We start from the raw sequence: 27,176 nt of genomic DNA, 5'->3' as shown, positions 1-27,176 counted from the left end.
GAAATCACTTCTCAAACCCTTTTACTAAACAGACAAGCCAGTGAACAATACATATAGTTAAGAAAATAACTGGATAAATCACATACAATTAATTATGTTGACGTGCAATCGTGTAATCGTTAAGATGATCTATGGAACATGCAACCAACTAGATAACTTGGGTTGTACATATAGACAAGATGCCATCCATCCTAAATTGATATAGTTTGAGTTTCACGTGTTATAGAATGGCGAACTAACTCATGTTTTCTTAATAACCAATCACATACGACTTCGCTGCTTCATTTTAGCGTTCTGTTGTTGTTGTTCGGGTCTTCAGTCCTGAGACTGGTTTGATGCAGCTCTCCATGCTACTCTATCCTGCTCAAGCTTCATCATCTCCCAGTATCTACTGCAACCTACATCCTTCTGAATCTGCTTGGTGTATTCATCTCTTGGTCTCCCTCTACGATTTTTACCCTCCACGCTGCCCTCCAATACTAAATTGGTGATCCCTTGATGCCTCAGAACATGTCCTACCAACCGATCCCTTCTTCTAGTCAAGTTGTGCCACAAACTTCTCTTCTCCCCAATCCTGTTCAACACCTCCTCTATAATGGCAGATTTTTTTCTTTTTTATTTGCGTTTAGATTCAGTGTTAATCTTTAACTGTGTACTGTCTCCTTACTCTCTCTGTCTCTGTCTCTCTCTCTCTCTCTCTGTTTGTCTGTCTATGTGTGTGTGTGTGTGTGTGTGTGTGTGTGTGTGTGTGTGTGAATAACATTTTGCTACAACCTTTTAAATACATCTTAAGACGCTTTAACGAGACTCGTCGTTAGTTATATTATGTGCTACCACTGAAAATGAATTGGTCCATTTTCCAAACGTAAAGGGTTCACTCGTTCATCAGAAAGCATAAAACTAAACAATCATTATTCTTATTTATGAAACGCATAATATAAAACTCGAATATTTTTGCTATGTGTAAGACGTCAAGTGAGAAAACGTAGAACGTGTACTGGTAGTAACATTGGCCCAGTGATTAGAGAAAAGGTCGCGTTTACAGCTTTGATTTAGTTGGGCATGAATGGGCGTAGTCGAGGGCCGTTTCCAGAAAGGATCCATCCAGAGATATGCGTGACATGATTTGAGGAAGCAATCAAAAAACTGAATATGTGTGAAAAACGGGCATTTTTACCCTGTTGTTAACAAGCACAGGCGGCAATATAAGGGTATGTGTAGTACAACTACTCAGAACGTTGTGTCCAGTTAGTAATGGTTAAATAACATAATTTACTGAAGCTCGCTTTCTAACTAAGAAAAGTTTCCAATAATCTGTCAAACATAAAAAATTCTGTAACTGTAAAAAGATTTACTTTCGCAGGCTTTACACTGGGCTGATTCTGTACCGGTATTCAATTCGTTTCTTTCTTTGCAAAGTTCATCAGGTACGAGCACACGTACTGTAAATAACCTGCTGGTTTCTCAGGTCTTCTATACGAGCTTTATTATATTTCTCCCGTCCGTGCTTCTGCTTACCGTTGGATATTGCCCCATAGATTTTCAATTTAATTTTCTCTATCTTTTATTGACCGATTATCTATTGCGGTTTCCGATATTCGTATTATTCTATATTTCCTCCTGTTTCTCATAATTAATTGTAAACTGAAACCATAACTGAACAAGGACGTACTTTGCAACCAGTATTTGATTACTAAGACCGATGATGGTACACCATCTGATTACAATTATTCCTACACTCCCGTGTAATGCGGAATTAACGACTAGATGTCACGAGAAGCGGACGTTCCAGTACAGAAACAGATGGGGAGTGTTGTATTGTCAGTGCAGAAGCTGTAACATCAGAATGGATCGGTTAGGAGAGCTCAGTGACTTCGAAGGTGGACCAGTCACTGGATGTCACCTGAATAACACATCCATCACGGACATTTAAACCCTTCTAAAACCTTCAAAGCTGGTGATGTGACTGTGAAGAGAAAAAGCGAAGGAACAACCACAGCCAAAGCAAGACCAGGGAGGTATCAAATATTGATGGACAGGTAACGTTGAGCATTGCGGAAGGTGCTTGTAAAAAATTGCATGAAATCAGCGGAAGGCGTCAGTCGTGAGTCCCAAAGTGCTACCAGCAGTCCATCTCGGAGAATGGCAGTGGCTGGGCGTAGGGAGTCACAAAGGTTGGGATACAATGGTCCAGGTGCTCCTCATAAGCCACATATTTCTGTAACAACGGCTAAGGTTCAAATGGCTCTGAGCACTATGCGACGTAACATCTGAGGTCATCAGTCCCCTAGAACTTAGAACTACTTAAACCTAACTAACCTAAGGACATCACACACATCCATGCCCGAGGGAGGATTCGAATCTGTGACCGTAGCGGTCGCGCGGTTCCAGACTGAAGCGCCTAGAAGTTCTCCATGGTACCTTATCCTGTGTGAGGCTCTTCATCTCTGAATAACTACTGCAATGTACATCCTTCTGAATCGGGTTGCTGCATTCATCTCTTAGTCTCCCTCTACGAGTTTTACTCCCAGCACTTCCCTCCAATACTAAATTGGTGATCCCTTGATGACAAAGTACTCCAACATCACTCACTGTCTTCCGTAATTTCGTTTCTTGAAGAAGAGTGGACAGTTATTCCTCCAGAGACATTGAGAAACTTTATTTAAAGTGTCTCCAGCAGAGTTCAAGCCGTTATTAAGGGGAAGAAGGTTGTGGGGGGGGGGGGGGGGAGAACAATCTACATTAACGTCCACTAATAGGTATGCGAATATCTAGTATCTTCGAAATGCATTTTCTCGTACCACGATTTCGAAAAACTTTCTGCAACAGCTGTGCTAAGCCTTTCGCTGAAAACCTGTTGATGCTACACTATTTCCTCAAATTACGTGCTCTACAATCATTTAGCTTTCTTTTCGTTTCCTTGTCATTCAGGGCAATACCTTTTTGCATTATTATCTTGTTTTTATCTCTGTTCTTTCAATATTTTAGTAATACCTTGATTTCCTACTACATTCTTCCGCCCTTCTTTCTGTGTTGTAGCTCTTTTGATTTTTCTGGTTTCAAAGTAAAATTGGTACGAAATTCAGGTTGAGAGTATACACTGTTTTAATTTTTTGTTCAACAACACATGTTTCAGAACCTGAACTGTCGGCATTGGATTTGTTTGTATTATGTGAAAATTTTCTTAAGAATAACAGTTTGTGAAAACTTCCATAAAATTTTTTCTTACATTGTTATCACAGAACTGGTAATACTGTTCGTAGTTTCTTCACAAACGTGTAGTTAATCTCTATGTGATACATTTGCTGCAAAGCTATCTGAAACGTCCCCTTAGAAAAATTATAAATTACTGTGCTGGTAAACTTCTACGTTATTTGATTCAGAGACTGCTGAGTAAAACTGAACGTAGTCAGACATTTCTCTCTTTACTTATTCTGATCATCAATAAACTGACACACAATATTTTTAGCGCAACGCATTCTTACTTTCAATAATCCCTACAAAAGAATGGTCCTGCCTAACAATAACCTATACCTTTCATGAATCACTCACATCACAAAAATCTTCGTTACTCGAACTACTGCAATACAGCGAGCGCCAATACTGCTAGCTAAATAAAAGATTCTAACTACGGAAGGCACTAATTAGTGATAGGCATAGTTAGCAAATGAAAGATTTTGATAGAGAACAAACAATGTATTTACCTTAATAATGTTCAGAAGCTATCATATACATATCAGTTCATGATAGCCAGTCTTACAAATTTCCTCTTTCTCACGGACACACGTCCATATCGTCGGCTCGCAAAACTCTGGCATCTCTATCCCCACATCCACCACTGCTGGCGGCTCACCTCCAACTGTGCAACGCTACGCGCATTTCACACCCAACTGCCCAACACTACACTAGCGAATATTCCAACAATGGTAACCAGCCACAGACTGCACACAGCACAGTCAGTGATTTTCATACAGAGCGCTACGTGGCGTTACCAACAAAAACCTAAACAGCCTACTTACGTATTTAATCTTGATGTCTGTTTTTATTTTTTCAAAAATTAGGCCTGCAAAATTCTTTTAAACGTTATCAGATGAAACATACAAAACGACCTCACGTTGATCTAGATACTGTCCTTTTAATTCATAACAACACCTTTTATTTTATTTTTCTGGTTTGATTGAAAACAATACTTTAGAATATTTTCAGTACCGCGTAGCTTCTTGTAATCCAGTCCTCTTTTCTATTAACGGCGATTCTAGTATCTGTCTTGCCACTAGTTGAACCTAGAACTGTTGAGATCAGAAGTTTTTCTTTTCTCGTTGAACATATTGTAATAATTTTGCTAAGAGAACACTTGCAGTGGTCACCATCATTGATGGTGAAAATTAGGATGAGCCTCCGGATCCGTAATGCATTTAGCTTGAAGTTACTTCGTTGTAGCGGTCCCAAGCTCGGATGAGAAAGAACGAGGGGGAGGAGTAATAGCTCCTTAAAAAACCTTGATGCATCTGGTCCGGATGATAGTAGCTCGTGAAGGCCCCTTGCCACGGTACGGCGAAGAACTCAACGGCGGCGAAGGCGGAGAATGTGGAATTCAGAACGCCGGAGCTGGCGGAAGAGGCAACCGATCTTTCTGGGATAATTCGGATGGAATACACTGTGTTGTGGGATGAGGAGGGATCCTCGAAGGTTAAGGGAGTAAAGCCTCACAGAAAATCCTCCACATACTCTCGGTATTAAGAGTCCCCTCCACTACAGTAACAGCTTCCTGGGAAGCCGGATGAGCCGGTAGGGGCTTAAAAGTCCACAACGGCAGACCAGGCGCAGGGACAAATTTTCCTCGGCTGTTGGAAAGGCGAACGAAGGCTGCAACCGATTCAGAGTTTCTAGTCATCGTAACACTACGCTACTGGGCACAGACCCCAAGCCTGTCATGATAAGTGTGGTTGTTGTTATGCAGTAGTATTCCCATACTAAACGATGTCACGCTCAGGCCTTCTGAAGACCATAGAAGATTTCCTAAAGGACAACATGAAAAGATATCAAACTGAAACTGGTAACAGGCAAACTACTGCACTTAACCTTCCAGTAAGGCGTCACAATATTTGGGAAGGTATTCAGCGCTTCGGGCAACTGAGGCGGAAAACAGAAGTTGACAAGCGCAGTGCTAGGGAGCAACAGCAACTCCTGAAGATAAACAACGCTAAGCAGCCAGTTCCCACCAGAACAAACGTATGGGAACAATGTGGAAAAATCTGCAACTGCTGGCTTGGCCTCTACAGTCACTTAAGATCCCACAGCAAGTGATTTTCTAAGAAGACAGTTGCACTCGTCAGCGAGTGACAGCCCATCACTGCGTACTCAGTGGCACAGTATGGAAAAGTGACGAGCCAGAACATACCGGCCATTCCATTACTATACTGTTCGATCCGTACTGGTAAATTGCCATTAAGAACTTTGCATCAATAACCTGTCCATTTGTTACAATGCAGGGAAAGCGGATGAGCGAAGCCAAATCCAGTCAGTTTGTATCAGGCGTGCGGATCTCCAGGGTGGTCTCCGTGCAATTCATCTGTGCAGCATCAACCTCTCTTGGCCTTAATTATGGCCTCCGACATGTACCCGTCTCTAGTCAATCGAAATTTAGATCACACAGACATAGAGACCGAACGCGCTCCTATATCTGCAGTATTCAGCTTTAAACATGAGTCATGTGACTTACGGAATAGGACCACTTCCGTGTCATTACATGCTATGATATTGGCAGATTTGCCCGTTTGTAGCTGAGATCAAACACTGATTAAAACCTGGAACCAAGCGCTGTTTTTAACGCTTGAGTGACCTACTTTCTTAGCGTTATACCAGCAACCTCCGCCATTTTTACCCCCGATTCTGTAAAGAATCGATCTTCCATATGTGAAACACATATGTTAAAAATGAGTTCATGTATTAGGCATCTATTTAAAAATTGGTGGAATGCGCTAACTGCTCCCATTATCAAACACTGGATGAATATTTTGCGTTCCGTTTTAACAAAAGCTAGTTTTTCACGCATCCCAAATTTTATGGCGTCATGTATCCTAAAGTACGTGTTGTACACTGATGCAATTATGGAGGTGCATCAGTGGTATATACCGATACAGTTTACAAAATTTGTCGCGAATAGAGTTAGTAATAAAGTAGTTAAATAAAAGCGTTGTGACTAGTGCTGAAATTTTACTATATTAACAGCGAAAATGTAGTAAGCGATAAACTTTTCCTTTCATAATTTCGCTGGGGGCTAATATCGAGAAAAAGTTTCGAAAAGGTGTGAAATTATGTTTAAAATTGTTGGAAGTCTCTTAGAGCTCCCTTTCTCAAATAGTGGATGAATATAATCTGGTTAACTGGCAGTCACGAGTTACGCTGCCCCAAGATAGCGTAACTCTAATACTTAACGCGTTAAACCTTTAACGTAATATTATAGCCCTTAATGAGTGGATTATGACCATTTTAAATTTATAAATTCGGTCAAAAATTATATGAAATATAGAAGATTAATTTTTTGCTGCCCCCCGGAAGCCGTTAGATGGGTAGCTTGCAACTGAAATCTTGTAACTGAGTGATCATTTTACCCAGTTAGTGATACAGAAATGTACCACAACAATTAATGTCTTTTCTGTGAAAGTTCCAATATTAACGCGATAACTATTGTTACAAAAGCATAGCAAACAAAGTCTGAAACATTGTATTCACAACTTCTCCAGTAAATACTTTTCACAAGTGCCAGAAATCTTCTTCAGTGAATTCACGGTTTTTGCTGCGCAGTGCAAGACTGGTAGACAACTTACCAGTTTGGTAGGCAGCATTTCCTTCCCAAACAATTCCTCAAAAAGAGACATATATGTTTTATATGCTATTATTACAAATGGTACAATTTTATTCGTAACATCTTGTTTTTATACAAAATGCGCGTTTTCATTTTACAACTGTTACTAAAACCAGTACGGATATTCAAATACTATTTAGAAACAAAGCAGAGTACATAAGAAACGTTGAACATTAACACTCTTGTTGTAGTAATTTAAATAATTTGTCATTTTATTATCTCAAACGCTTCGCCATTAATGGCGTTTCCGACCCGAGGAGTAGCATAAGCTAGAAAGCTTTCTCCGCTGATTTTGAATACGAAGTAACTAGGGTCTGATCACAGCATTTTGATAATTTTTACTTTTGGATCGCCTAATTACAATAGAATGAAATTCAATTTTTTGTGCCATCACGTTTCGCTTTTATTCTTCGTAGGGCACTTTAGTGGCAGTTATCGTGGATGTTGTTTCACATGTTCCATTTTTGGCACTGTTCGCCTTCTTATAATTGCCATTTGATATTTTCTTCTTCAGACTTCGCTGCTCTAGGAACTGAACACTTGTATTGATGTTCAGTTCCTAGTGCTATCAATTCGGAAAAACAAATATTCAGATGGCAACTATAAGAAGAACAGCGCCAAAAATGGAACAAAAACACAACGTGTAAAACAACATCCACAAATCCTGCCACATGAGATACCTTACAAAGAATAAAGACCAAACGTGTATGGCAAAAAAATGAGTTTCATTCTACAGAGTCCGCCAGTAATATGTATACAACTTTAAGGAATGAAAAGTATTACTTATGTGTTTATTTTACATTTAATAATTGATCGGATTGATCACAGGTGTTGTACAATCTTCAGTTTGGCACATGGTTACTTTAAATGTTCAAAATGTTCACCTTTGGCGGCTATACACATAACAGAACGACGAGCGGTCGCCACAACCACGTCAGTCAATGTTACAATGTAGATCGCTGCACGTGTCGCTGCAATCTCCTGGCGAAGTTCCTCCTGCGTGCGTGGCTTACGCCGATAGACGTTATCTTTCACAGTTCCCCACAACTAAAAATGCATACCTATTAGATCTGGCGACCGTCGAGGGAACGCAATGGGCCCACTTCATCCAATCCAATGTCCCGGAAAATTGTCATCCAGGAAAGCTCGTACGGCTAGGTGGCAGTGTAATGACGCCCCGTCCTGTTGACACAAGACCTCTTCATCAGCTCCATAAAGCCCACGTATACCTGGCAAAATTGATGTGCGTAACACTTCCCCAGTGACAGTAGCATCAAAGAAAAAGGGTCCTACTAAGCCCCTAGATGATAGTCCACACCACACATGAATCCCTTGTAGATTGACCGCTTTATCCACATAAACATGCGGATTTTCAGGCGCCCAATACACACTGTTATGCCGATTAATGGTTCCATTAAGTTTAAATTGTGCCTCGTCGCTCCACACTACGGTCATCATAAATTGTTCGTCATCAGTTACCATTTTACCATTTGCTGATACCATTCGCAAAATTGCATTCGGCGATCAGGATCGTCATCACTAATCGCGTGCAGTAATCGTGGAATCTAAACTTTTCTTTTGCAGCTTTCAGAATTCTTGGTACACTTGTACTGCTAACCCCCATTTAACGTACACGTTGCGAAGTAGACTTCTGTGGAGGATTAACAAACGTTTCCAACACGAGAGCCGACAAAGCACGACTTGTAGCTGTACACTGTCTTCCTGATCTTCCTTTGTGAATATCGCAAATCGTTAAATGCAATGCAAACTTGTCAATGATGCGTTTAATTGTTAGGTGTGCTGGCGGTTCTGTTCAAAACACCCGCCTCCACTGACGTTGCACTTCAACGTCATTATCAAACTTGAAATACCACTTCAGAATACAGACTGATGCTACCTGTAGCTCGACATATACGAGCAGCCCATTGTGGTTTGCTTTCCACGCATTCTGCCTTAAAAATTGTGACTAAAGCTTTAGCGCTTGATATCTATTTTATACGTGACATGTGAGTAGTGTTTCTTTCTTGTACTGTTACTCAGTACTTACACTTTTATATAAAACAAATTTCCTATAATTTTGTACTTACGTTATAGGCCAATTTGAATATTTAATTTCTGGTGAAGGCACTCGTACAAGTGTTGAAACCTGGTCAAAAGACTTAAATTTTGTGACTGAGGCTGTAATTTCTTTAACTTTAACTATGCATATATTTTTTACTGTTACCAATGAGCACCTTAGTAAAAATGAGTTTTGACCAAAGAAAATATCTGCTCCATGGCCATGTCTTTCACCATAGGCCTTAGTCACACTCTTTGGTTTTCTTACATCATGCGAAATGTTATCTGTGGACAATGTTTCTATAGTGGTGTGTAATCATCATATCTGGAAAACATGAACTTTGTTTTCCAGAGTGATCTGAGAATCAGTACTTAACCCTTGGATGTAAATAACAGATAGTAATGGATCCAAGTAGACCACGTAAATAATTGAAATGGTTCAAATGGTTCTAAGCACTATGGGACTTAATATCTGAGGTCATCAGTCCCCTAGATTTAGTTAAACCTAACTAACCTAAGGACATCACACACATCCATGGCCGAGGCAGGATTCGAACCTGCGAGCGTAGCAACAGCGTGGTTCCGGTCTAAAGCGCCTAGAACCGCTCTGCCATAGCGACCGGCGGAGTGGTATCAAAGTGACTGCATTTGCACAGGACATACAGCGCCAACTTATAGTTCAGTGGTGTGGAATGCTGTTGGGTACAACCACGCATCACAGCTGGTGCATGTCCAGGGCCTGTGACCAGTATGACCTACGTGAATGACATCATGCGACCAGCAGCCATACCCTTTCTGCACGGCACCTCAGACGCCATTTTTCAGCAAGACAATGCACGACCACATGTTGCTGCACGAACACGTGCCTTCCTGGTGCCACAGGATCTCAACCTTTCGCCCTGGCCCGCCACATCACCAGATTTGTCGCCAATCGAAAATATGAAACTGCGGATGCAGCACTGTGACCCAACCACCACAGATGAACTTTGGAACCAAATGAAAACAGAATGGATGGAGCATTCGTGATTTATAAGTGTCGATGTCATCATGCTTGGAACAAGTTAGCAGAGTCTAAAGTGGGTCCTGTGCCTACTAGGCAACAGGATACATGCTGAACTGGGGTGACTGAAATGCTAATCATTTATGCAGAACACACTAATGTACATGTCATGTGAATACGAACGTCCGATCTTTAGTCGTTCAAGATGTTCTTTTTTTTCTGAACGTGAATGCAGTCAAACTTTCGTTACATGCCGAGGTCCCCATGAAAAATCAGTTATTGTAGGACAATGAAACTTTGTGGAAACATTTGTAACGACATGTGGAAGAGAAATAACGAATAAACCATCGAAATATACACGTTTTATTTTCTCATAATAGGGTAACATTTCTTAACTGCGTACCATCCTTACTTGCCAGGTTACAAACGTTGCCCAGTATGATGGCTATCTGCATACACGACAGCCTGGAACCACACCAGAGATGTCGTTTTACAATTGTTCTCAGATGTTTCTGTACGGTGGACTGTGGAATGTTCAGATATCGTGACACAGCTCGTGCACTACTTGAAGCTCACACATTGCGTCCAGCATTCTCATCCATGGTAACAATAACTTCTTCAGTAACGGCCGGTCAGTGTGGCCGAGCGGTTCTAGACGCTTCAGTCTGGAACCGCGCGACCGCTTCGGTCTCAGGTTCTAATCCTGCCTCGGGCATGGATGCGTGTGACGTCCTTAGGTTAGTTAAGTTTAAGTAGTTCTAAGTTCTAGGGGACTGATGACCTCAGATGTTGAGTCCCATAGTGCTCAGGGCCATTTGAATTCTTCAATAATGTGTGGTGCAAATGGCCGTCGACCTCTTCTAGGAGTAATTCCCAAATCGCTAGCTGATCCGCACATCGGAATCATGTTTTCTTTTCCAACCCCGTTGCGGAAAGAGGACCTCTTAGTATTCCTTCAATGTGTCGATGCTCACGAAGAGCAGCAGCACTATTGCCGTCATATTGATAAGACAGGTCTGCAGGTAAATCTCTGCTCACTTTGTTCAGACCCATGTTGACTGTTTGCAACTGTAATGCACACCTATGCTTGTTCCAGCCTTTCGTCCCTGTACAGGCGGCTAACGGCAAGTCATGACACTAACACGTTACTAACAATGCAAAACCTGCAGCGCACAGTCTGAGCACCAGTCCTGTAAAGTTAGGTACCCACACCACAAACAGTTTTCCGTCTACAGTGGCTCAAGTAGCGAAAACTTAATTGTAACCACTCTGTATTTTGGAACTACCACGATGTGGTGGTTACAGATTTTGCTGGTAAGAGGCGAACGCTCACAGAAGCATACCACTGGGATCTTCTAACATGTTAATGATGAGCTGTCAAGACGATGTGTTGCGGGAAGCTGCCCACAGGGGGTTTTTGCTCCACGACAACGTTCAGCTCATTCTAAAACATGTCTAAAAGACGAAGAACAAAACGGTACACATCTGCCTGTGATGAAGAAGGTAATTGCATCCGGAGTTCTACAGTTACTTTATACTGCTTTTTTGGGTTATAAAATGTTGCCTCATTCCACCCTTCTAGACACACACACACACACACGTCCCCATATTCTCCCAACATGGCACTCAGTAACTTCCTATTCACATGAAGAAACCATTGCGTATGAGGAATTCCCAGTATGAAGAACAGGTGATTTTCGAGGTGTAACGTTTGCCGAAAATCCAAAATGCAGACTTTTACAGCCAAGTTCCCCGCCAAGCCATCCACCGCTGGGAAAACTTTGACTCATTGAAGGGTGAGCATGTATAGAAATACTGATGTCATCCTCAAATTTCATAGCTGCAGCTCTGTTTTTTGATGTGATAATTACAGTATGACAATTTTATGACTAACCCCATGCACATGTGAATCCTGAGCAGTGTAACGCAGTGATTTCACAATCGACGACGAAAGAACGTTACACGAGTAGCGAGCTTGTAAAGAGCAGAAGACAATGCAAGGATTGAGAAAGGACAGAAGATCAGAATTTAACGTACCGTCGACAACGAGGTCATCGGAGCACAATTCCAGATCTGGATGGCCGGAAGAGGACTGGAACCGTTGTCCTCCCTATTGCGTGCCCAGTATGCTAACCACCTTCCACCCAACTCGGTAGGAACATTAGTATGGCTGCAGTGACACTTCAATATGCCATTATACGGATATGTTGAAGTGCTATTGGCAGTGCGAAAATATTAAACACGTACACTCTCGGCTGAATTATGAACTCATCTCGCAATATGGTGAACAGTTTCTTGATTTCGAGATAAATTTGAAAACGACTCTACAATACATGATGTTCATACACAAAGATCGGTGCGAGAACGAACAGTAAAAATCCAGTCGCAACAAGCTACTCGACCACCGCAAACGTTTAAATCAAGGTGGACGTGGAAGTGGTTTGCGTGAATGAAGCGTGCAACATACCATGAAGGCTACAAAACTGGCACGGTGAATTGTGTCTACTGCACGCTACGAATGGATATAACCTGAACACGTTTAGGAAGACGAGGAGCTTGTCCGATGCGCAGTTCAAACTCATGGCCTAATGTAACCAGCCACAGCTATGGAGCTGTTGTTTCTGTAAAACAATAATGTAGCTACAATAATGTAGCTCGAAAACAATAATGAGAAATTATACCCCAGTCGGCAAGGCCATAGATTTGAGTATGGTTCCTCTAATTATGTAAGTTCGGTCATACACTGTTTCTTTAAGTTCTTAGAGAAGCATGAATCGCTCATGAGGCACATTAATGTAGCAGTGACAAAATAGTGAAGTAAAGAAACAACTCAGTAAATGGATTGTGATTATTCAAAGGAAAAAAATGCGATTGATTAAGAATATGATCCCGCAGGATAATAGTGTGAGGCACAACCAAACAATTAATCTTCGACTATTCGTTCATTTATATCGCACACAAATTTTTCCGATTGCTGGTCTCACATAGGTTGGTAGCGAACATAATACAGAGACAACAAAACAAGTGATGAATTCAACAGTACAAGCAGAGCGTTCGTAGGAAGTAACGAAAGTGGTGGTATTAGTGGTGGTAAGGTCTTATGGGACCAAACTGCTCAGGTCATCGGTCCCTAAGCTTACCCACTACTTAAACTAACTTACACTAAGGACGACACCCTCACCCATGAACGAGGGAGGACTCGAACCTCCGACGCGGGGAGCCGCGCAGGTCGTGACAAGGCCCCCAGACCGCGCGGCTACCCCGCGCGGCTAACGAAGTGAACTGAAGGCGTAGAGCCATGCATCAAACACTTCAACTGCATTTCAGCCTGTGAATACAAGCCTTTATACACTAACAAATTCATCGTAGTTCAAACGTTCAATCACTGTTAGCCCGACTATCAGTCTACGACAACTAGCACTCAAAATTGTAGGTTCAGAACTGGTGTATATGAAATATTTCTAAGTGGTGAACTGGTGCACATCTAAGTCCCAAATAACACTTCAGCCGGATCACACAGTACCTTAACAAAACTAACCTTACTGACTGAGAGACAAAGACAGAAAGACCCTGCATTCTGCTTTCACGACCTGTTTAAAAACTTACCTTACTGAATCCAGCAATGTACGAATTACCCAGCGCTCGTGAGATTATACTTATTATAACATTTATACCATTTAACTGTGAACAACATGTATTCTTGGTCTATTAGCAACCTTACACACATCATTCAATTTTAAACACAGCAAAATAACTGGCTTTATTGAATTTTATATAGCAAACAGAACTGCAGGAAATCTAGTCAACTTGAGAGCTTTATTCACATTAGTGCTACAGTCTTACGTTACTCAAATGAAAAACTTACGTATATTAAGTTACTAAAATCTCATTAAATAAACATATGCATTGACAGGATAATGGAACAAACCTCTCACGCCGTAAATAAGTAACGTTTGCATACATGTGCAGAAATATTTGTTTTGACATTGTAACTAACCCCGCCGATTCCATGTGTGACCGATTCGTTGAAATTTTGAAGTACACGAACCGCTTGTAATCGAGCTTCTTAAGGTTTTCGTAATAGGAAAATAATTTATTAACTGCGAAAACTGTAATTATTAGTTTATATATTATCTATGTTTGACAGTGACAAGGAAGTAGAAGTAGGATAATGTTTATGAACTTAAGATAGCGAATTTAAGAAAGACTTTTAAACAAAAGTTTGTATTTCATAACAGCTTATGAAGTTTTGACTGAAGTATTCAATACAGTTCTTCCTCTCATAATTAATAATAGTTCTTGTGGTGTTTGCAGTAGCATATGGAGCTATAGTTGAAGTGCCGATCGGTCTAAGGCGCTGCAGTCATGGACTTTTCGGCTGGTCCCGGCTTAGGTTCAAGTCCTCCCTCGGGCATGGGTATGTGTGTTTGTCCTTAGAATAATTTCGTTTAAGTAGGGAGTAAGCTTAGGGACTGATGACCCTAGCAGTTAAGTCCCATAAGATTTCACACACATTTGAACATTTGAACGTAGTTGAAGTTGACAGGGTTCTCAATGTCTCCTTCCAGATGGAATTAATTTAGCACAACGTCATTGCTTGCAGGAGCAGTTGTTGCTGATACAGTTTTGGCTCAAAATTCAATCACAAACTTACGTTTGCTAATTTTGCTTTTCAAAATCCGGAGTTTCCGGAGATGACTTTGCAACATGAATGCCACTTCGACACCAAATATAATTTGAATTTACACAGTTTTAGCACTCAAAAAACGTTAACATCGTCAGACCTGACACAGCTATGTCCACACACACAAGGCTACCCTGCTTGCGACTATAACTTTTTCTTTCTTTCCACGCCACTTGGCGCCAAGGTCATCAACACAAAACGGATTGAAAATCCATAGTGGATTCTCACCAATCTTATTAGTTTACTCAAAAGTTTAGGACATCTCCAGATAACCTCTGAGTATTACACTCATTATAAGTAACATAAAAATTCGTTATTATGCACTTACTATCTTTAACAAATAATTATTCATTGTTTTCGTTTTAATAGGTAGTCAAATAAATTTCAAATTGTCTATAAAACGATATCTCAAGTACCGATTCTATGGTTCCTGTTTAAACAAAAAAAAAAAAAAAAATGGTCAGATTTAATCTGCTACATTACAGCATCCTTATTCGATGAGTTAGTTAAAACTATGTGTATTTTTTAACAATAAAAGATATATGGGAAACCCCTACCTAACATCAAGATCTGCATAACTGTGTGCTGTATGAATATATTGCTTTCTGTAACACTTATTTTTGACTTTATAAACAATTTTAGTGTAAATGTTAATAACTTTATTAATAATAATTTTGTACACATGGCAATAATTTTCGGAAACTTGTCCCACTACTACGTATTTGGCGTTTTCTTTAGATTTTTCAGTGAGTAGTTCAGATTTCAGTTTTAACACAGTTAGTACCTGGGCCATCTTGCTTCACTTTCTTATGAACGTCCTGGTACGCTCTCCTTTGGAATTTTCAAGTTTCTGAGCCTTAGTCACCTGCCAGTGGGCTCCTAGATGCGTTTACAACTTGCTGCAATAGATTGGGTGCTCTGCCCTGTGCCATCTCTGATTTAACTGGCACAGCTACTTCATGGCAACTTGCCAGTTGCACAAACCTCAACCATACACGCTGCTTTTATACATACAGTTCTTAGTGGAGTTAGTGCTCATAATGTCATACACTTCCACTTAGTTACATTGTGCCTGCTAATTGTGACATGAAGTAGCATCAAAATAACTGTTTGTAGTATTGTATAGGATAAAATTAAGTATTAATGTATACCGCATAATTTCTGTAAGAATCACTGCAGTCTGTGTTGCAATTACAGGTAACAGGCTATAATGGAATGGAATGAGTAAATAAATGTTCATATTATGAGAGTTGCTTTGCATACCTACTTAATGTGTCAAACTTGTCTAATAATTTATGGTGGTGATTCAGTCAGTGTATTATTATGGAAACATCTATATATAAATGCACAGTCTCAGAAACAAACATAAATGTAAACAAATTGTTGATGTGGTTAATATAATTAAATGTTCTCTCTTGCAGTACACAGTCATGAATGTAATTAAAGCCCACATTTGTTTTTTCATGCAGGTGAGACATTCATTACACTAGTCACGGTCTTCACATAGGTGTTGTGTGTTGCCCACTGACAGTGTCAGAGAGAAGCAACCAGTCTCATGCATCAATGCAACTGCCATCCATCTTCATTCACATATAGGTAGAGGCAAAAGTGCTGTCACTGTCACCAGCCAAGCAATATCCTACCAAATATCCAAATGATCCTTAAGTAAGTGATTACTTTTGTAGACTGACCCATGACTCCTCACTAATGAGGCTATTTAAATCATTCCGTGCTTCACCATGTGTTCACTGTGCTTAGTTGTAAAGTGAGATTAACTAAGGCAAAAAGAAGTAAAATACGTTCATACAGAATTCAGTCACTTGTACAATCCCATAATATTTCTCATATTTCAGTGTACTATAGTGTTCCAAACTTTAATACATGAACAATAAATGTAGAAACCAATTCCAGCTTTCCGAGCTATGTGTATATCCACAACTAATTCACCTGTTCTCAGACCTACAAGAATCCCAGATTTCTGTCTACCATTATCAGTTCTATTCGTAAATATGAATAAACGAATTTTGTGCGAACTCTCACTCTCGCAAGCTAGATTGCATGAGCATCCTCCTGTTAATTCCATCCCCACTCATCAGTCTCAATTTCCAGGTGTCTTGCATTGCTGTAATCTTTTGCTCTACAAACTCATCACTAATTTTGACTTCTAGGTGCCTACACATACACATAAACTCAAACAAAATCCAAAGTCCCCAAAATATTAACATCCAATCAACTATCCGAAACAGCCCATGGTATAATTTACATAATTTCTTAACCTCCCAATCAACAATTTTACTTGCTTCTTACCAACAGTTTAATTCCCTATTTAAATATGTCTCTTTGTGCCTACCACAGTGTCTTTCACTTTCTGTTGTAGCCCCCTGCAGAGCATTTGTTGCTCAGCTAATTATTCCCTCTCCTGAATTGTCACAATCTGTAAGTTAAACAGTACTGCGCAGATGCTGGGTAGGTGATTCCATGAAACGACATCAGTTGGTGAACAAATGACTTTAATATGTTTTGGGTTTACTCATCATCAGATATTCAAATGCATCACGTTGTTCAGATAAAATGAAATTGCAGTGCAGATACAGGAACCATCGGTATAAGAGTTGTAAATTGTCGTGGCTGTGTTGGGAAGGTGTCAGAGCTCCAAGCGCTAATAGGAAGCACTGATGCTCAAACTGTTACAGGTACTGAAAGCTAGCTAAAGCCGGAGATAAGTTCAGCAGAAAATTTTGCGAAGAAGCTGATGGTGTTCCGAAAGCATAGGCTAAATCAGTGGACGGTGGCGTGTTTGTTACTGTTTGAAGTAGTTTATCTTGTAGGGAAATTTAAGTAGACAGTGCCTGTGAGTTAGTACGGGCAGAGGTCATTGTTGGCAACTGGAATAAAAAATTAATTCGATCCTTTTACAAACCTCCCGATTCATATGATACAGTTGCTGAAGGCTAGAAGAAAATTTGATTTTAATTTCAAACTCGTATCCTACTCATACAATTCTAGTTGGTGACTTTAATTTACCTTTGATACGTTGGCGAAAATGTATGCTTAAATCCGAAGGTATGCATAAAAGATCATCCGAAATTGTGCTAAACGCATTCTCTCTCTGAAAATTATTTCGAGCAGTTAGTTCATGAGCCCACGCGAACAGTAAAAGCTTGTGAAACCACACTTAACCTCCTAGCAACAAATAATCCGGAGCTAATAACGAGCATCCAAATAGATACATGGATTAGTGAACACAGGGTTGCCGTAGCGAGTCTGAATATTGTAACCACCAAATCATTCAAAAATAAACGAAAAGTATACCTATTCAAAAAAGCAGGTAAAAATTCGCTTGACGCCTTTCTGAGAGACAGTCTCCACACCGTCCGCAGCTCGTGGTCGTGCGGTAGCGTTCTCGCTTCCCATGTCCGGGTTCCCGGGTTCGATTCCCGGCGGGGTCAGGGATTTTCTCTGCCTCGTGATGACTGGGTGTTGTGTGATGTCCTTAGGTTAGTTAGGTTTAAGTAGTTCTACGTTCTAGGGGACTGATGACCATAGATGTTAAGTTCCATAGTGCTCAGAGGCATTTGAACCAATCTCCACACCTTGAAAATTAATAATGTAAATGTAGACCAGATGTGGCTTGAATTCAAAGAAATAGTGTCGATGGCAACAGAGAGATTTATTCCAAGTAAAGTAACAAACGACAGAGCTGATTGCCAATGATACACAAAAAGGGTCAGAACATTGTTGCAGAAACGACAAAAGAAGCATGTCAAATTTAAAAGAAAGCAAAATCTCCAAGATTGGTGATATTTTACAGAAGCTTGAAATTTAGCGTGCTCTTCAAAGCGAGATGCTTACAATAGTTTCCACAACGGAACTTGGTCACGAAACCTGGCAGAAAATCCAAAGAGATTCTGGTCGTATGTAAAGTACGCTAGCGGCAAGACAAAATCAATGCCTTCTCTGCGCTATTGCAATGGAAATACCATCGACGCCAGTGCTCCCAAAGCAGAATTACTTAACACAGCCTTCCGAAATTCCTTCACCAAAGAAGACGAAATAAATATTCCAGAATTCGAATTAAAAACAGCTACCAACAAGATTAACTTGAATGAAGATAACCTCGGAGTAGTGAAGCAACTTAGATCTTGCAACTTAATAAAGGCAAGGATTCCGGTCCAGACTGTATGTCGGTTAGGTTCCTTTCGGAGTATGCTGCTGTAACAGCTTCATACTTAACAACCATAGGCAACCGCTCGCTCGACGAAAAATCCGTACCCAAAGACTGAAAAGTTGCGCAGGTCATACCAACATTCAAGAATGGTTGCAAGAGTAATTCACTAAATTACAGGTCCATATCATTAACATCGATATACAGCAGGATTTTGGAACATATATTGTGTTCGAACATTGTGAATTACCTTGAAGGAACGATTTAGAAAACGTTGTTCTTGCGAAGCACAACTAGCTCTTTACACACACACAAAGTGTTGAGTGCTACCGACAAGGGATTTCGTATTTTTAGATTTCCAGAAGGCCTCTGTCACTGTACCACACAAGTGACTTGTAGTGAAATTGCGTGCTTATGGGATATCGTCTCAGTTATGTGACTGGTTTCGTGATTTCCTGTCAGAGGGGTCACAGTTAGCAGTAACTGACGGAAAGTCATCGAGTAAAAGAGAAGTGATTTATGGCGTTCCCCAAGGAAGTGTTATAGGCCCTTGGCTGTTCCTTATCTATATAAACGATTTGAGAGACAATCTGAGCAGCCGTCTTAGGTTGTTTGCAGATGATACTCTCGTTTATCATCTATAAAAGTCATCAGAAGATCAAAACAAATTGCAAAACGATTTACACTCTTGGAAATGGAAAAAAGAACACATTGACACCGGTGTGTCAGACCCACCATACTTGCTCCGGACACTGCGAGAGGGCTGTACAAGCAATGATCACAGGCACGGCACAGCGGACACACCAGGAACCGCGGTGTTGGCCGTCGAATGGCGCTAGCTGCGCGGCATTTGTGCACCGCCGCCGTCAGTGTCAGCCAGTTTGCCGTGACATACGGAGCTCCATCGCAGTCTTTAACACTGGTAGCATGCCGCGACAGCGTGGACGTGAACCGTATGTGCAGTTGACGGACCTTGAGCGAGGGCGTATAGTGGGCATGCGGGAGGCCGGGTGGACGTACCGCCGAATTGCTCAACACGTGGGGCGTGAGGTCTCCACAGTACATCGATGTTGTCGCCAGTGGTCGGCGGAAGGTGCACGTGCCCGTCGACCTGGGACCGGACCGCAGCGACGCACGGATGCACGCCAAGACCGTAGGATCCTACGCAGTGCCGTAGGGGACCGCACCACCACTTCCCAGCAAATTAGGGACACTGTTGCTCCTGGGGTATCGGCGAGGACCATTCGCAACCGTCTCCATGAAACTGGGCTACGGTCCCGCACACCGTTAGGCCGTCTTCTGCTCACGCCCCAACATCGTGCAGCCCGCCTCCAGTGGTGTCGCGACAGGCGTGAATGGAGGGACGAATGGAGACATGTCGTCTTCAGCGATGAGAGTCGCTTCTGCCTTGGTGCCAATGATGGTCGTATGCGTGTTTGGCGCCGTGCAGGTGAGCGCCACAATCAGGACTGCATACGACCGAGGCACACAGGGCCAACACCCGGCATCATGGTGTGGGGAGCGATCTCCTACACTGGCCGTACACCACTGGTGATCGTCGAGGGGACACTGAATAGTGCACGGTACATCCAAACCGTCATCGAACCCATCGTTCTACCATTCCTAGACCGGCAAGGGAACTTGCTGTTCCAACAGGACAATGCACGTCCGCATGTATCCCGTGCCACCCAACGTGCTCTAGAAGGTGTAAGTCAACTACCCTGGCCAGCAAGATCTCCGGATCTGTCCCCCATTGAGCATGTTTGGGACTGGATGAAGCGTCGTCTCACGCGGTCTGCACGTCCAGCACGAACGCTGGTCCAACTGAGGCGCCAGGTGGAAATGGCATGGCAAGCCGTTCTACAGGACTACATCCAGCATCTCTACGATCGTCTCCATGGGAGAATAGCAGCCTGCATTGCTGCGAAAGGTGGATATACACTGTACTAGTTCCGACATTGTGCATGCTCTGTTGCCTGTGTCTATGTGCCTGTGGTTCTGTCAGTGTGATCATGTGATGTATCTGACCCCAGGAATGTGTCAATAAAGTTTCCCCTTCCTGGGACAATGAATTCACGGTGTTCTTATTTCAATTTCCAGGAGTGTATAATAGATTTCTGCGGCGGAATCTGAATAATGAAAAGCGTGTATCATGCACGTGAGTGCTAAAAGGAATCCGTTAAATTTCGGTTGCACGATGTTATATATATATGTCCTTAATGTTCTGTAGAAACTGAAATTTGTTGAATCTGAGTATGCCTGGTTAGGTGTAAGAGAGGGCCTGAAGGCCCTAATCTTGCCAGGTAAAATAAATGCATAAATAAATAAATCAGTCAAATCTAAAGGCCGTAAGTTCAACTAAATACCTAGGAACAACTTAAATTGTAAGGAACACGCAGAAAATGTTGTAGGGAAGGCTAACCAAAGACGGCGTCTTTTTTTTGTCAGAACCCTTGTAAAATGTATAGAGCTACTAACGAGACTGCCTACATTACTCTTGTCCGTCGTCTTTTAGAGTGCTGCTGTGCGGTCTGGGTTCCTTACCGGATAGGATTAACGGAGTACATCGAGAAAATTCAAAGTAGAGCAGCCCGTTTTGCATTATCGCGAAATAGGGGAGAGAGTGCCACTGACATGATACAAGATTTGGGGTGGACATTATTAAAACAAAGGTGTTTTTCGTTGCGGCGGAATCTTCTCACGAAATTTCAACCCCAACTTTCTCCTCAGAATGCGAAAATATTTTGTTGACGCCGACCTACATAAGGAAAAACGATCATCATAACAAAATAAGGGAAATCAGTGCTTGTTCGGAAAGATATAGGTGTTCTTTTTTTCTTGCGCGGTGTTCGAGATCGGAATAAGAGAGAATTGTTGTGAAGGTGATTCGATGAAACCTGTGCTAGGCACTTAAGTCTGATTTGCGGAGTATCCATGTAAATGTAGTTATATATGCATAACTGTCAGAGGCAGCTGTATTGAATTTGAGTATCTGATGATGAGTAAACCAAAAATGCGCTGTATTAAAGTCATTTGGCCACCAATTGATAACAGAATTTGTGCAGTACTGTTAACTTATGCATTATTGTCTCATGCTTCCTACACGACTTTCTGTCCCACCTTCTGTCATAATCTGTGATGGAGGAAATTTCACATTTCTGCTATTCTGCCCATATACAATTTCAGATGGAGAGAATCTTGAAGCATAACTTTTCTTTTTATTCGTCAGCTCTTCAAATACGTATACATGTACTACCTAAGCAATTTTCATTTCAGTTAACCCAGTTCACATATACATCTCTCAGCAAGATGCTAGCTGGGTAATACACCTATATTCTTATCTAATACCTATTCTTTCAATAAATGGATCCATATCTGAAACATATTTAAATCCATTATTTGATGACATTTGTTGTGACACTCTTACATTTACAAGTTAACCCTTCTCCAACTTACAAATCACACTCTTTGCTTATATTGCTTGTAGTCATCTTTAGTGTGTATAGTTTAATAATTTTAGAGAATACATCTATTGCTAAGAGTATATACTAACTCCCCTATGATCTACTAGTAATGGTCCAAATAAATCAATTGCCAACACACCAAATCTTTTGCTTGGAATAATATTTTGCATTTAATCTTGTATTGCTATTGAGTTATACTTCACTTTCTGACATTTGTTGCAAATTGTCAGCAGCTCCCTTACCCACCCTGCCTTGTTCTTGAAAATAATATACTTCTGTATCATTCACAGGCATTTCTGAGAAACATAACTGCCATTCTTTCCTATCCAAAGATTTATGTCTACGTTATACAAATTTTTATATCTTGTAACTTTTCCGTTTTTTTCACACTCTTTATATGGAAGCCTAAGCAAAATAAATTTTAACGTTGGAGCCGCATTTTGCAATCTCCATATATATATATATATATATATATATATATATATATATATATATATATATATATATATATATTTCATTTCCTTCTCTACCTCTACACGCTTTATATAGAGTATTTGAAATCGTTTATTCTCCACTTCCATCCCATTTTCATCCTCATCTAAAGGTAAATATGATATGACAGCTGCTAAATTACTTTTTATCCATTTCACATATCTAATATCATACTTACGTTGTAATGAACATGTCCTGTCTACTTTGCCTGTCGTTCAACAGTCTGCATTCTTGAAGATACCTTGAACACTTTGCGATCACCAAAAATTATTACTTTACTGCCCTCCCAATGAACGCGAAAGTTTTGCTAACCAAAGCCCACTGCTAACAATACCTTTTCCAGAAAGCCATACATTAGTTTATGGTTGGTCAGAATCTGGCTTGCAAACACAGTGTGTCCTTAGTTTCCACATTTACATCTGCATCCACACATACATCTGTACTATTCAAACTAGGTGCATGGTAGAGGGTAAGTCCCGTTGTACCAGTTATTAGAGTTTCTTCCCATTCCATTCACGTATAGAGTGTGGGAAGAATGATTGTTCGAATGCATCTGTGTGTGCTGTAATTTTTTTAATCTTATACTCACGATACCTATGCGAGTGATTTATAGGGGACTGTAGTATATTCCTAGAGTGACCATTTAAAGCTGATTTTTGAAACTTTGTTAATAGGTTTTCTTGAGATAGTTTACATCTATCTTCAAGAGTCTTCCAATTCAGTTCCTTCAGCATCTTTGGGGCACTCTCCTGTAGATCAAATAAGTCTGTGACCATTCATTCAGGCCTTCTCTTTATACATTCAATATCCCCTGTTAGTCCTATTTGGTGTGGGTTGCACACACATAACCAATATTCTAGAACCGGTAGCACAAGTGATTTGTAAGCAATCTCCTTTGAATATTGATTGTACTACCCCAATATTCTACCAATGAACTTTGCCCATGACTGAGCCTATATGACCATTCCGTTTCATATCCCCACAAAGTGTTACAACTATGTATTTTTACGAGTTGGCCATTCCAACAGTGAATCATTGATATTATAGTCATAAGATACTACATTTTTTCGATTTGTGAAGTGTACATTTCTGAGCATTTAAAGCCAGTTGTCAATCTTTGCACCATTTTAAAATCTTATCAAGATCTGACTGAATATTTATACAACTTCTTTCAGATAATACTTCATTATAGATAACTGCATCATCTGCAAAAAGTCTAAGGTTACTATTTAAATTGTCTGCAAAGTCATTAATCTAAAACATGAATAGCAAGGGTCCAAACACGCTTTTCTAGGGTAAACCTGAAGTTACTTCTACATCTGACGATGACTCTTCACTGCGTCTTCCCTACAAAAAAGTCTTCATTCTAGTCGCAAATTTCACTTGATAGCCCATATGATTATATTTTTGTCAATAATTTACTAACTTGGAACAGAAATTCTCCCACAGCATAATCTGTGCTACCTGATGGAAAACAAAAAGAAAATGACATGCGCCTGTAGAATAATATTTTACTGTTGAACAAACTATTTTTAATAGTCTTAAAACCTATGTTGTGTATGTTCTGTCCATGTGTCCATTCCATGTTTCAATAAACTCCAAAGGTTGGGTGGATTCATACTGTAACCACTAATGAATTTTCTCTAAAAAATGTGCATTATCCTATGAACAGCTTAATTATTTTTATTCTTAGATACATCACATTCAGCAATAGCTTCGATCTTTTCTTTGTTAGCCAGAGTACCCTAAAAAATTAGTTGATACTCAAAAAGGACAATTTTGCATGTGAAAACTAATATTTGCTGTGGTTGAGGGCCACTGCTTTGAACACATCCTCAAACAACTGACAATTTTCATGTCACGTACTGCTTATCAGTATATCAAGATACGGATCCTTGTATTTCCTCATTAATCCACACCCAAAAGTATGGTTCAGTGCCTGGATAAACACAACCTCTGAGTTTGATAAACCAAAAGCATATATGTCCTTCATGCTAATAGAAAATTTTGTACTTCCTGCTGGTTCACATAAAGGCACCTGCCAAAACATAGCAGTTAAATCCACACTAGACATGAGTCTTACGTCAAGAGCTACAGACCAGCTGATTCTGGACGAAATTAACACTCTGCACGTTGCGTTACTGTGAAGCAACTGCTGGAAGTCAGATAAAGTTCTTCTGTAAAATAGCTACAAAGCCTGCTAAAATAACTACAAGTGTGTTTCAGTGCCGAGGAAGATGAGTCGTTAATGGACGAGCGAACTGATGACGAGTAAATGTGAACAACCTATCTTCGTCGTCGATTAAGGAGTTGGAACCACTTTTTTCAATACGTCCTCATTCTCGGTTCAGAAACTTATTGCTAATGGTTTTCCGCGCTTCGTATAAGCCTGGAGTACACAATTATCTTTTCGGTCGTCCATTGTATGTTCAGTTACCAGCAAACCTAGGCGTTTCCCTGTCGTTTCTCCCATACAGTCTATCAGTACTCTAGACTATGTTAGCACTTTTGTTAAGGGAATAACACATTATGTGACACTATTCACAGACAGCACATGTGAACTGAATAGCCGATGTGTTTGCGGTTTCATTTTCTGAGAAAACGCAAATGCGCGACGTTTTTAAGGGCGCATTCGACTCAGTTAGCCTATAGAATAAGCGATGTTTACGATAAGTTTTTAAAAATCTAATGTAGCAATTAACGTAAATCTTTTTGCAAATTATTTATTGATTCTAGGACAACATTTTCTGATTTTTTAAAACAAGTACAGTCAGCATTAGACCCCGTCCGAGGATTTAAAGTTGCTCAGTCTAAAATGAGGTTTGTCTATAACGGAAGTCCTCCAGTCTGCAAATGTTATCTGAAATCAGAAAACAAACAACTTTCTTAATCTAAAGGATATTGCGCATGGCATAATAGCATAGTTTTCTGAAATTTGAAAAAAAATTATAAAATGACGGACGTTTCACCCAAAAATTAGTTTTGTCATGTTTGTTTGGCCACGTTAATTGAAATAACTAATGAATAAATTAAAATAAAAATCTAGCTTATTACTCCTTGCGGACGTGCCCAAGGAGTAGTTCAGTCAAATTTCAGAAAGATATCGTTATTAGTGTGCCTGCAATCCATTCCATCAGTTTGAGGTACAGTGTATATGGCTGAATTACTCCTCGGTTATGTCCCCAAGGAGTAACAGGCTAGTTATTTATTTTAATTAATTCATTATTTATTGCAAGAACGTGAGCCAAAACACACGACAAAATTATACCTTTGTTTCAAACTTCAGCCACTTTATTAATTTGTCTAATTTCAACAAACTGTGGTATCAATCCGAGCGTAATATTCTATAGACTCTAGATTAAGAAATTTTTTTTTTTTTTTTTTTTACTTCAGATAAGATTCACAGACTTCAGGACTTCCGTCATGGATGGACCTCGTTTTGGACAGAGAAACTTTAACTTTTCAGATGGCTGAATTTCTTTTAAAAAATCAGAAAATGTTGTCCAAGTATCAATAAACAGCGTGCAAACAGATTTACGTTGATTGCTACACAAGCTTTTACCAAGAAAAGTTGTAAAAATCTCATATTATGCGCTGACGGAGGAGAATGGACCCCGCCGACGTAAAACGCCCTGTCCAGTTCGCTCGGCGCAAAATTCCTGCTCCTGGGAAAACCCGGCTTTATGCGAGGTATCGACTCCAGATGTCAGTTTCAGGCAATTCCCTTCTATTTATTCGCTCGGAAATTGGTGGAAATGGACTTACATGCACTGACAGCAACGAATCCTATCGGGTTCGAAACAGACTGTCACTGACAAGGCGCGACTCATCTCCGCTCCCAGCCGATTACCAAATTCTCGCGGTGACTGTTCTTAAATGGGACACCATTCCTTGTACACACGCTGGATACATCGGGTAGATACTGCAGCAAATCGGACAACTTCATTCATGGTGTCATCATGAGCACTTCCAAACGCTATGGTTCCTTCCTGCGATTCAAACACTTCTTCACGTCCACTCATACTGCTGCACTGATTACGTACAACAGACTGGCCGGGACTCAGTTCCACACCATTTACAGCGCTCCAAAGCGATGTGTGTGCTCTTTTAACGGGGTGACTGACATTTTTTTAGTTGCTCATATTTTCGAAACAATATTTCATCGTTAAGCGAAACAATATTTGCTTTTAATTCCTTTTGTAGACTACTGCAAACAGCTAAAACAATTAGCTAAAATACCACTTGTTAATAATAAAAATCATATATAGTTGTAAAAGACGAGTAATAGTTACTCGCATTTACGAAATAAACAACTTTTACGCAACATCTGAGGAAGAATTGCAGAAAAATATTAAGAATGTAATTTCCAAATTTACAAATAAATTCACTCTGTTCTCTTATCTTTGAACTTAGGCTAATGATTCAAGCATGCTCATTGGAACAAC

Source organism: Schistocerca americana, chromosome 5, assembly GCF_021461395.2.
Source record: "Schistocerca americana isolate TAMUIC-IGC-003095 chromosome 5, iqSchAmer2.1, whole genome shotgun sequence".
In the NCBI taxonomy this organism is placed as follows: domain Eukaryota; kingdom Metazoa; phylum Arthropoda; class Insecta; order Orthoptera; family Acrididae; genus Schistocerca; species Schistocerca americana.
This window is presented reverse-complemented; position numbering follows the sequence as displayed.